The following is a 13,020-nucleotide window of genomic DNA, read 5'->3' as shown; positions in this document are numbered from 1 at the left end:
CATCATGTCTGGCAAGGGAGGACGATTCAGCGCATCTGCGTTTGCGTTGTCCTTCCTGTAGATACACAAGGGGTTAATGTAAATACACGTAGACTAGATAGACACTAGAGGGAGCACCAGAGACATGACACACAGACATTCAACCAATAGGGCAGTAAGATAGGACACGGCCAATGGGTATTCACGATACACACAGAGGTGACACTACCACAGTGGGGGCATTAAACCAACCCATATAAAAGGACACAGCACATATGATCTTCCTCTTTCCAGTGGAGACGCGCAGTGTGTACAGGGTTGATTTGAAACACATCATACCCACCACCTGGATTGTAGCTATAGCAGGATTAACAAGAGAGTCGAATCCAAGTAGGAGAATTGTTAACAGTTTAAATAAATGTGTTAAAGCTATCTCCAAGTCTGAACCTTCCATTGTCAGAGTGCACATCAAGGAAGCAGCTTATGCAACGTCAAGAGCATAACAAAACACTTCCCTGCCCTATGCACGATGTTGCACTGGTGGGCTGACAATGGGTGAGCACATCGTTATAATTTTGCCGAGGCCAGGGGAGGAATGCACCTGAATTCACCAAAAAGACTCATCTACGGTGTGTGGTCTGCACATATGGTGAATGAATGTCAATAGAGGAACAGATGAATCCGTTTCACTGCAAAAACAATGGCTAGACCTTCCCTGTGCAGCTACGAATGGAACGCATTGACGCCACTATCGAGGCACTTGAGAATTGTGATTTGGCGTGAACCTAGCACCCGCCACAATTCTGGCGCCAAAACCGATTATCCGCCCAATTGCCTTTCCCGATTTCTGCGTTGGCTGATAGAGGAACCCACCCGTTCTATTCGTACAGACTCTTGTGGATGTTGATTGTGAAATACTGTTTTGAATCCTCCTCTAACAAGAGCGGCTGATAGACTTGACTCGTGTCAAGTTTGGAAAAGTCTTGCCTCCTGCAAGTGTTGAAAACCGAGCCATTGGGTAAGCGTCCAGCTTGGAAAGCTGATCAATGGTAAGTTTGTAATCCCCGGATATGTGCACAGTACCATCACTTTCAGAACTGATACAATTGGAGCTGCCCAACGTGAAAACTGAATGGGCTCAGTCAATCTTAGCCTCTGCAGCCGCTCTAACATAAGAACATAAGAACATAAGAACTAGGAGCAGGAGTAGGCCATCTGGCCCCTCGAGCCTGCTCCGCCATTCAATTAGATCATGGCTGATCTTTTGTGGACTCAGCTCCACTTTCCGGCCCGAACACCATAACCCTTAATCCCTTTATTCTTCAAAAAACTATCTATCTTTACCTTAAAAACATGTAATGAAGGAGCCTCAACTGCTTCACTGGGCAAGGAATTCCATAGATTCACAACCCTTTGGGTGAAGAAGTTCCTCCTAAACTCAGTCCTAAATCTACTTCCCCTTATTTTGAGGCTATGCCCCCTAGTTCTGCTGTCACCCGCCAGTGGAAACAACCTGCCCGCATCTATCCTATCTATTCCCTTCATAATTTTAAATGTTTCTATAAGATCCCCCCTCATCCTTCTAAATTCCAACGAGTACAGTCCCAGTCTACTCAACCTCTCCTCATAATCCAACCCCTTCAGGTCTGGGATTAACCTAGTGAATCTCCTCTGCACACCCTCCAGTGCCAGTACGTCCTTTCTCAAGTAAGGAGACCAAAACTGAACACAATACTCCAGGTGTGGCCGCACTAACACCTTATACAATTAACTAACACCTCCTCCTCTTTGCCTTTTATGGCGTAGGGGCTTGAAAAAGTGAGGAGTAGCTCAAGGATCTACAAATAACGTACCTGTAGCACCACGCAATGTACCCAGTTCATCTTTGAGAAGCTCAGAATATTCCTGAATGACACCCTCTGTCATTTTTGTGTGCTTTATCTTACCCCAATTCAACTAAATCTTCTTGACAGTAACACTCGAGTAGACCAGGCCCATGCCCTTTTACTACTAGAAGCCGTGTTCTTGCTTCTTGGCTGTTACATGCAATGTCCATTTCTAACGCTACAGACAATGGTATAGTCTGACTGGTGTACATCCGTAGGTTGGTCCCTACCGGAGTAAGGGCCTGCGTCTGCTTGGAGATCCAATTCTTTCTGTAGATATACAGGGGCAGCTGTGTCCACCTTCTCCTTAATGTTCCATCCATCGACCTCCACTTGTTCCGTCCATCGACCTCCACTGTAACATGATCTCCAAGAGCACCTCACTCACATTAAACATGTTGTAGGAGGACTCTTCATCCTGCTCTATGCTTTCCAGGTGATGCTTGGCAGACTGCAGCTTCTTTGAATTTGTATTTCCCTGCCTTGCCTTTGACTTGATCTTAGTACTCCTGCACTTTTTAGCCAAATTTCCCTTTTTGTGGCAATTGTGACAGACAGCATTCATGAATTTGAAATGATTCGCATAGTGTGTGCCTTCACTACTGAAGAATTCCACTGCTTTCCTTTTGGTTATTTTCTTTCTTGATGTATTGCACCCGATCCCCACAATTAGCCTTTTGAATATCTTTTGCTTTCTTGTCAGCCATTTCCAGTCCCTGAGAAACCTCTAGAGCCTCAAGGTCAATGTGACTTCTCCCAAAAAACAACGCTGTATGCTGTCTTCATTAAAGTCAGAGACTAATCGGTCCTGGACCATGCCCCCTAATACTGCCCCAAACTCACAATGCTCCAAGAGCTGATGCAATTCAGCCACAAAGAAAATTACTGACTATGTTGGCTTACAGAAATGTCAATGGAACTTTAAAACGTTGGACAATCACTGAGGGCTTAGGATGATGATGATTTGCACTCTTTTTCTGCGACCAGCTCAACAGATCATTAAGTACATGAAAAGAAAAGAAGATACATAATAGGGCAACACAAGGTACACAATGTAACTACGTAACATCGGCATCGGGTGAAGCATACAGGGGTGTAGTGTTAATCAGGTCAGTCCATAAGAGGGTCGTTTAGGAGTCTGGTAACAGCAGGGAAGCAAAAGGTCTCCATGGGCCTCGAAGAATGTTCAAACCTGCAAGGTGAGATAAGAAAGTAAGGTTAGTAATAATTGATATGTTATGTGCTCTGGGATACCACAGGCTGCAACTGGATGCAGCTTTGACCAAAAGATACTCCAGACCTTGAAGTTAGTTCAATCTGATTTATTGAACTAGAAGGCTGGGAACAGACGAAGTCTGTGTGGAATATAAGGAAAGTAGGAAGGAACTTAAGCAAGGAGTCAGGAGGGCTAAAAGGAGTCACAAAAAATCATTGGCAAATAGGGTTAAGGAAAATCCCAAGACTTTTTACACGTACATAAAAAGCAAGAGGGTAGCCAGGGAAAGGGTTGACCCACTGAAGGACAGGCAAGGGAATCTATGTGTGGAGCCAGAGGAAATGAGCGAGGTACTAAATGAATACTTTGCATCAGTATTCACCAAAGAGGAGGAATTGGTGGATGTTGAGATCCTCACTGTCTTCAGGTGATGCCCTGGAGGACTGGAGAATAGCCAATGTTGTTTGTTTGTTTAAGTAGGGTTGCAAGGATAATCCAGGGAATTATAGGCCGGTGAGCCTGACGTCAGTGGTAATGCAATTACTGGAGAGAATTCTTCGAGACAGGATCTACTCCCATTTGGAAGCAACTGGACATATTAGCAAGAGGCAGCACAGTTTTGTGAACGGGAGGTCATGTCTCACTAACTTGATAGAGTTTTTCAAAGAGGTCCCAAAGATGATTGATGCAGGTAGGGCAGTGGATGTTGTCTATATGGACTTCAGTAAGGCCTTTGACAAGGTCCCTCATGCCAGACTGGTACAAAAGGTCAGGAGTGAGCTGGCAAGACGGATACAGAATTGGCTAGGTCATAGAAGGCAGAGAGTAGCAATGGAAGGGTGCTTTTCTAATTGGAAGGCTGTGACTAGTGGTGTTCCGCAGGGATCAGTGCTGGGACCTTTGCTGTTCGTAGTATATATAAATGATTTGGAGGAAAATGTAACTGGTTTGATTAGTAAGTTTGCAGACGACACAAAGGTTGGTAGAATTGCAGATAGCGATGAGGACTGCCAGAGGATACAGCAGGATTTAAATCGTTTGGAGACTTGGGCGGAGAGATGGCAGATGGAGTTTAACCTGGACAAATGTGAGGTAATGCATTTTTGGAAGGTCTAATGCAGGTAGGAAATATACAGTGAATGGTAGAATCCTCAAGAGTATTGAAAGTCAGAGAGATCTAGGTGTACAGGTCCACAGGTCACTGAAAGGGGCAACACAGGTGGAGAAGGTAGTCAAGAAAGCATATGGCATGCTTGCCTTCATTGGCCGGGCATTGAGTAAAAGTCATGTTGCAGCTGTACAGAACCTTAGTTCGGCCAACTTGGAGTTCAATTCTGGTTGCCACACTACCAGAAGGATGTGGAAGCGTTAGAGAGGGCGCAGAAGAGATTTACCAGGATGTCGCCTGGTATGGAGGGCATTAGCTAAGAGGAGCGGTTGAATAAACTCGGTTTGTTCTCACTGGAACGGCGGAGGTTGCGGGGCGACCTGACAGAGGTCTACAAAATTATGAGGGGCATAGACAGAGTGGATAGTCTGAGGCTTTTCCCCAGGGTAGAGGGGTCAATTACTAGGGGGCATAGGTTTAAGATGCGAGGGGCAAGGTTTAGAGGAGATGTATGAGGCAGGTTTTTTACACAGAGGGTAGTGGGTGCCTGGAACTCGCTGCCGGAGGAGATGGTGGAAGCAGGGAAGATAGTGACATTTAAGGGGCATCTTGACAAATACATGAATAGGATGGGAATAGAGGGAAACGGACCTAGGAAGTGTAGAAGATTTTAGTGTAGGCGGGCTGCATGATCGGCACAGGCCTGGAGGGCCGAAGGGCCTGTTCCTGTGCTGTACTTTTCTTTGTACTTTGTTCTTTAGCACAGTTAGCACAGTTCTCTATGAGTTAGACTCTCTGCTAACCTAAGTGTCTTTTCTCCATCTGACTGAACCAGACTAGCTCTTAGCCACGTGCTGGAGGTGTGATACTGTACATACACCCTGGATTGGATTGGATTGGATTTGTTTATTGTCACGTGTACCGAGGTACAGTGAAAAGTATTTTTCTGCAAGCAGCTCAACAGATCATTCAGTACATGGGAAGAAAAGGGAATTAAACAGAATTCAAGAAAATACATGAGAATACATAATAGGGCAACACAATATATACAATGTAACTACATAAGCATTGGCATCGGATGAAGCATACATGGGTGTCAGTCCATAAGAGGGTCATTTAGGAGTCTGGTGACAGTGGGGAAGAAGCTGTTTTTGAGTCTGTTTGTGCGTGTTCTCAGACTTCTGAATCTCCTCAGAGACTTGAATCTCCTCAGACTTCTGAACCCTGACTCACTCTGTAGATGTTCATCAGTGGAAAGAGGTGGAGTGTGAATGCCTCATGCCTTTTATAGTGAGATACCATCCCTGAGTGTCCTGCCTGATCATTGGTCATGTCCTGTTCTCTGTGTTCATTAGCTGCCTGCCTGTATATCATGTGCATGTTTGCTTATCATGACATCTCCCTTTTTTTTGTATGTTCTATTGGCATGTGGAAATGTACATACAAATGGTGTCATAGACTAATTTATTTACAAAGGGTGGCATATGTGAACGTATTTACATGTGAAGACAGCTGTCTAATGTGAGAAAACAGAACATAACAAACAACACAAGTGTTCATAAGTCCAGTCTCTGGGGCTTGTGTCTGATCCTTGTCAGCCGCCGGAGAGGTGGTGGTGGGGATGAAGGCGCCTTGACATGCAGGATGGAGGCCTGACTGGTGACCTCATAGTTCGAGGTATCAGGAGGTGGCAAAATAACGAACGAAACGGAGAAGAAAGCGGTTGCGGGCAGGCAACCTTGCGCAGTGCCCAAATGTTGCGTCGCACAACAGAACCATCAGCCATACAGACAATATACGAGCAGGGCGCAACCTGTCGAACAACCGGATTGTCATTCCACTCAGACTCCAGAGCTTGGTGCTCAGCCAAATCCATGAGGGACACCTGAGCGTCGAGAAGTGCAGACGTAGAGCCAGGCAGGCTGTCTACTGGCCCGGTATTAGCCAGGATATCTCAAACATGGAGCAGACCAGCCACCATCCAGTATCTTGATCCTGACAGTGTCCGCCGGTGGATCATGTCAGCTAGGTTTATCTCACAAGGCAATCAAAGCGACGGTATGATTCAAGATCGTCCGGCCTGACAAGGCATCCCGCATCGGTGCTCGCGCATGCAAACTCCTAAATCTGGTCCAGCGCGTCGATTCCATGTCCTCGACACCGGTGACTGCCTCGCCCAATGTAAATCTCCAGGCTGAGATAGATGACATTCTCACGCAATACCACAACGTGTTTGATGGAGTGGGCACGCTCCCATATCGTTACAAGATATTGCTCAAACCGAATGCCATCCCAGTCATCCATGCACCGTGCCGGGTGCTGGCTCCTCTCAAGGATCGTCTGAAAACGCAGCTACGAGAGCTCCAAGGTCAGGGTTTCATCTCAAAGGTCACGGAACCAACAGACTGGGTCAGCTCCATGATCTGCGTCAAGAAGCCCTCTGGTGAACTCTGCATTTGCATTGATCCCAAAGACCTGAATCGCAACATCATGCGCGAACACTACCAATCCCAAAGCATGAAGAGTTAACCTGTGAGATGGCTCATGCCAAATTCTTTACCAAGCTGGACGCCTCCCATGGGTTCTGGCAGATACAGCTGGACGAGTTCATTCGGAAGCTATGCACGTTTAACACTCCGTTCAGCAGGTATTGCTACAACCTCATGCCTTTTGGTATCCTATCAGCTTCCGAAGTATTTCATCGCATAATGGAGCAAATGATGGAGGGCATCGAGGGGGTGCGAGGACGTGATCATCTGGTCCACGACGCCTGAGTATTACATCGCTTTCCTCAAACAAGTTTCCCAATGGATTTATGAAAACGGCCTCCAGCTCAACACGGCCAAATTTGGGAGGTCCGCTATCAAGTTTCTGGGTGACCACATTTCACAGCAACCTGACGCTGACAAGGTGCTGGCAGTCAATGCCATGAAGACCCCAGAGGACAAAAAGGCGGTCCTCCGTTTCCTCCGGATGGTGAATTTTCTCGGGAAATTCATTCCCAACATAGCATCCCACACCACAGCCCTCCGGCATCCCGTTAAAAAGTCAACAGTGTTCCACTGGCTTCCCGCACATCAAGCGGAGTGGCTTGAGCTGAAGGCAAAGCTCACCACAGCCCCAGTACTGGCATTCTTTGACCCAACCAAGGATACCAAGATATCCACAGACGCAAGCTAGGACGGCTTTGGGGCGGTGCTCCTCCAGCGAGACGACTCCTCGAACTGGGCTCCAGTGGCATACGCCTCCAGGGCCATGACTCCGACCGAACAAGGGTACGCCCAGATTGAAAAGGAGTGCTTGGGTCTCCTGACAGGAATAGTCAAGTTTCATGACTATCTATGCGGCCTGCCAAAGTTCACGGTGGAAACAGACCACAGGCCTTTTGTCCACGTAACCCAAAAGGATTTAAATGACATGACACCTCGCCTGCAGCGAATTCTTCTTCGTCTCCGCCGATATGACTTCGAACTCGTCTACATACCAGGTAAGGAGCTGATCGTTGCGGATGCCCTATCCCGATCCGTCACCATGGCATGTGAACAGGGCGACTACATTCGCCACATTGAGGCACAGGTGCAGTTGTGTGCCAGCAACCTCCCAGCCACTGATGAATGAGTTATACAAATAAGCGAAGGAACTGCCAAAGATCCCCTACTGCTGCGCGTGATGAAGCACCTCGCCCATGGCTGGCAAAAGGGCCAGTGCCCCTAGTTCTTCAACGTTAAGGACGAGCTGATGGTTGTTGAGGGGATCTTTCTTAAACTAGATAGAATCATCATTCCCCAAAGCATACAAAACATGGTGCTCAGGCAGATCTATGAGGGTCACCTGGGGGTCGGGAAATGTCGACGCAGAGCTCGGCAGGCAGTTTACTGGCCTGGCATCAGCCAGGACATTGCCAACACAGTCCTCAACTGCACAACATGCCAGAAGTTTCAACCAGCTCAGCCCAAGGAAACGCTGCAACAGCACGAGATCATGACCTCTCCGTGGTCCAAGGTGGGGATAGACCTCTTTCACGCCAATGGGCGTGATTACGTGCTCCTGGTCGACTACTTCTCCAGCTACCCGGAAGTGGTGAAACTGTCGGACCTCACGTCCAAGTCCGTCATCAAAGCCTGCAAAGAGACGTTTTCCAGGCATGGGATACCACTCACGGTAATGAGTGACAATGGTCCATATTTATACAGCCAAGAGTGGTCCAACTTTGCACGATCCTACCACTTTAGCCATATCACATCCAGTTCCCCTTACCTGCAATCAAACGGGAAGTCAGAGAAAGGGGTCCATATTGTCAAGCGGTTGCTGTGCAAGGCTGCAGACTCAGCCTCGGATTTCAACCTGGCGCTATTGGCATATAGGGTAACCCCTCTGTCGACTGGTTTGTCTCCGGCGCTGTTGCTCATGAACCGCAACCTGAGGACGACTGTTCCAGCCATCCAAGTTCCAGACCTTGACCACCTTGCGGTGCTGCAGAAGATGCAGCGATCCAGGGACCAGCAAAAGATCACATATGATGCTCATGCCAAGGACCTGCCTGCGCTGGCTCCAGACGATGTTGTTCGCATTCGGCTGCCTGAGGGAGGTTGGTCAGCCCCAGCTGTTGTCGTCTGACAGGCTGCACCCAGGTCTTTCATTGTCCAAATGGCTGATGGCTCCATTTTACGGCGCTGCATAAAGGTCCCTGCCCATCACCCGACCACACCTCTCTGCATGTCATCATGCCTCCTCTGGACGTCTTGCACCACGAGGCCACCGATCTGGCAGCAATCCCACCTTTCCACAAGGCCACCGCGATGGCAGCCATCCCGCCTGTCCAGTTGCCGGCGTCCCCCCCTCCACCTTTGCGGCGATCGACGACAATTCGTCGCCCACCACAAAGACTGAATCTATAGACTTAACTCTTGTAAATGTTGTTCAGTTTGCTCTGTATCTGCACGATAGATACCTTCCCATGTACATATGTTCATTCATTCCCCACTTGTACATAGTTATGCATGCATATACAGCCATGTTCCAAAATTTATTTTAAAAGGGGGAGCTGTCATAATATCCACTCATGTATATCATGAGATGCAGACAGGCAGTGATTGACACACAGGATAACCAATGAACACACAACACAGAACAACCAATCACCGGACAGAGCACCACCACTATAAAGCCCACAGGGTATTAAGGCCCTCTCTCTCTCTCTCACAGGACACAGCTAGGGAGATACTCGCCGTGTACAGGCCAATGAACATCATCACCATGTGGTAGAGAGCTAGTCTGGTCAAGCCAGTAGGAGGTTATCAGTTAGGTTAATAGAGTGTCAACCCACAGCAGATTATGTACAGCAATCAACAGGTTCAATTAAATAGTATTGCACCATCACCTGTGTCGGAAGCCTGTTTTTCATTTTACCGCATCCAGTTGCAGTCGATGTCAGACCAGCACAGATAGCACATCATGGGCCAGGTGGATTGACCATTTTCAATTGCCCCTTAGTATCCAGGGATGTACAGGTGAGGTTATGAGGATAGGGTGGAGTGGACCTGGGTAGAATTCTCTTTCAGAAGGTCGGTGCAGACATGATGAGCTGTGAATGGCTTCCTTCTGCACTGTACTGATTCGATAACGTACCTGGTCCCAAACCCCACAGCTGCCCGGTTTCAACCTTCTAAGGAAAGAATGGTTCATCTTTAACAGGTTCAGGACACAGCTCCTGCTTGGACAACCTCCACAGATGGGGCATTAGTGCCAGCCCCCTATGTGCCTGTCGAATCCTCAAAATCAGTAGAGGCCATCGACACTCAAAACAGCAGGACCAGAGAAAATGCTTGGCATTCAATAAATAAATAATAACTTATTTGCTTTTGAACTCTATGCTTCTGTTTGTCAAACCCCATATCTGTTTTATTAACCACTTAATACCCTGTCCCCTCTGCTTCTGCACCACCTTTAGAATTGACCCTTTATTTTATTTTGCCTTTCCTCATTATTATTACCAAATAGTACCACTTCACACTTTCCTGTGCCAAATTTCATCCACTATGTGTCCGCCCACTCCACCAATCTGTCTATGTCTTCTGTTCAAATGTCTTAGGCCCATTCTTGGTACACAATGCAGACAGCAACAATCTCAGGGAGCTTCACTGTTCACTTCCTGACTCTCAGAAATATTACTGTACCAAAACAAACTCTGTCTCCCTTCAATGCACCCAGTCACCAATTCAGTTCAATAACTGCTCAATCTGTATTCTGTCTGCCTATCTGTGCTGATCTCTATCTTCCTATCTTGCTGAAATCTAGATTGATAATGTCCATGGGGTTCATCTTATTCACAAGCTCTGATATCTTCTCAAATAATTCTGAGTTTTTTGTGCACTATCTTCCCCCCATCCTCTTGAAAACATATCTTGCCCTTGTGATCGCGCTCACCTCGGTCGTTTACGATACTGTTATTTGAGAAATAATTCAATCCTTTCCTGGCTCATTTGCCTTTCAATTCTAGAACATCCCTCTTGCCATTTTTAAAAAAAGATGGATATCATGTTCCCTTCTGTCCATTGTTTTTGTATAACTCCTGACTGTAGCTATTCCCTGAGGATCAGTGCCAAGGCATGATCAATTTCATCCACCATTTCCAAAGATACCTGTAAGAATACAGGCCGTCTGGCCCCTATTGTCCTTTCTCAATGCCATCAAAACATGCAGCATTTTGTATAACATGGTATATAGTGTGTATAACATACTATAAGCACTGCATTAGAGAGATACATTAATATTGTATAAGTTGTATGGGCTTGTTGGAAATAAACATTATAAAAATGAGTGGTGTAATCTCTGCCAATCTCTGTCCTGTGCTGAATCCCCTTTCTGTGATGGAGGATATCAGAGACCAAAGTTACAAGGAAGGTTGGATATAGGCGTACGATCACACAGCCAAACAGGGATATTTGGACAATGCTTTGTTTATTGGACATGGTTAGAGTGAAGCTCCGTTGCATTTCTGTTGCGGATCTTTTTTTATTCTTGTAACTCATTGTTCAATTTCCTTCAGAAAATATCGAAAATAATAGAAGGTTCATACAGTATGACATTACAGAACTAGGCAAATGCTAGCTAGTTGCAGGTGGAGCTACACTGCTGTCTTATTTAGTGTTGTGGGCAACTTAATAGATTGCGGCTGGTGAGTGGCCACTTTGGGAAGAATATTCCTCTGTCCCACATGGGGCGTATGTGGGGGAGGAGGAATGGGGGTTTGGATCGAAGATGGGTATGTCTGTGAACTCGCACCAGCAGCCGGAATGCTACATCATCGGCACTTTTCTACCCATCGGACTATTTTCCCAGAGGCGGGATTGGATGTAGAAAGACTGCAAGTCCACAGGTGGCAGGGCCAAGGAAGGTAGGTTTATGTCCAATTATCAGAGATCAAATGGAATTTCCCAGTCAGTCTGCAGGCCTCGAAGTGGTGTCAGGAACAGGCCAGCTGCCTGATGGTGACCTCCTGGTGGCAAACCAGGGGCCCAGCACTCCAGTCAGGCTTTGAGTTCTTCCCCACACACCTGAGTAAAGCTGAGGACACAGACCACCCTGTGGAGAGGTTCCCCCTTTACAATGGTGGCTCAGCAGTTGTAGCCATTCTTTTATTTCCAAATGTTTGAAAGATGCTGAGAGGCTGCCTCAATGTAAAGCTGGCCTTTCCGCCTATTTACACTGGTAGCTGTATCTCCTTCCATACCCCTATTCGGCCTCCAGCTTTGAGAGTTTCCTTAGGGAGAGCGAGCATGTCTAATCACCAATTCAAGGAAAATCACAGCTGGCTGACTGCCCCCAACCCAATGAGGGGTCGGGATCCCCATTTGACCCTGATGTTGGGATCTCAAAGCAAAACCCCAAAATCCTGTCTTGTGCGCCCAAGGCAGAATCGCAGCCAGGGCTGAAAAATAATCAGTTGTATGTTTTTCCAAGTGCATCTTGCGGGGTTATTCTTAGTTTTTAAACAGCCTCAGTCATTTGGCTGTAATTTTGTAAAACTGACCAGAGAGATTGGTTTTGTATCTGTGCCAGAGAGGAGTGGTGTTTTAAAAGATAAACCACAGCTATCTTTGCGAGCCATGGTAAATTGCGAACTGGTGAATAGTTCCAACTTCCACTCCTCCCATCAGTTCCTTTCTTCCACCCATGATGCAAAGTAACTCTTTGATTGGTTGATTTTGGTGAGATTGATAGAATCTAGCTTCTTAGCACAATCGGCAAATACTTCCTATTAGGAAGGAATATTGTAACATGCATTTACCAAAATAGTACACGGTGATTCAACAGAACAATGACAATAAAATGAATTTGAATATGATCAGATGCAACTTGCCAGCCTGCGACAGTGACTGCTGGTAGGCTGCTTCACCATGAATTGCTGGACTAGTAATCCAGACACGCATGGTAATAATGCTCTGGGGACCCGGGTTCGAATCCCACCATGGCAGATGGTAACATTTGAGTTCAAGAAAAATCTGGAATTAAAAGTCGAATGATAGGGCAGGAAATCTGTCATCCTGACCTGGTCTGGCCCACATGTGACTCCAGATCCACAACAACGTGGTTAACCCTTGAATGCCCTCAGGGATGGGCAATAAATGTTGGCCCAGCTAGCGCTGCCCACGTCCCATGGTCGAGAGCTTCAAGTTTTTAGGTGTACAGATCACCAACAGCCTGTCCTGGTCCCCCCGTGCCGACACTATAGTTAAGAAAGCCCACCAACGACTCTACTTTCTCAGAAGACTGAGGAAATTTGGCATGTCAGCTACGACCCTCACCAACTTCTACAGATGCACCATAGA

The sequence above is a fragment of the Scyliorhinus canicula genome, chromosome 17 (assembly GCF_902713615.1).
Source record: "Scyliorhinus canicula chromosome 17, sScyCan1.1, whole genome shotgun sequence".
NCBI classification, from domain to species: Eukaryota; Metazoa; Chordata; class Chondrichthyes; order Carcharhiniformes; family Scyliorhinidae; genus Scyliorhinus; species Scyliorhinus canicula.
The sequence above is the reverse complement of the archived record's forward strand: the minus strand, read 5'-3'. Positions refer to the sequence as shown.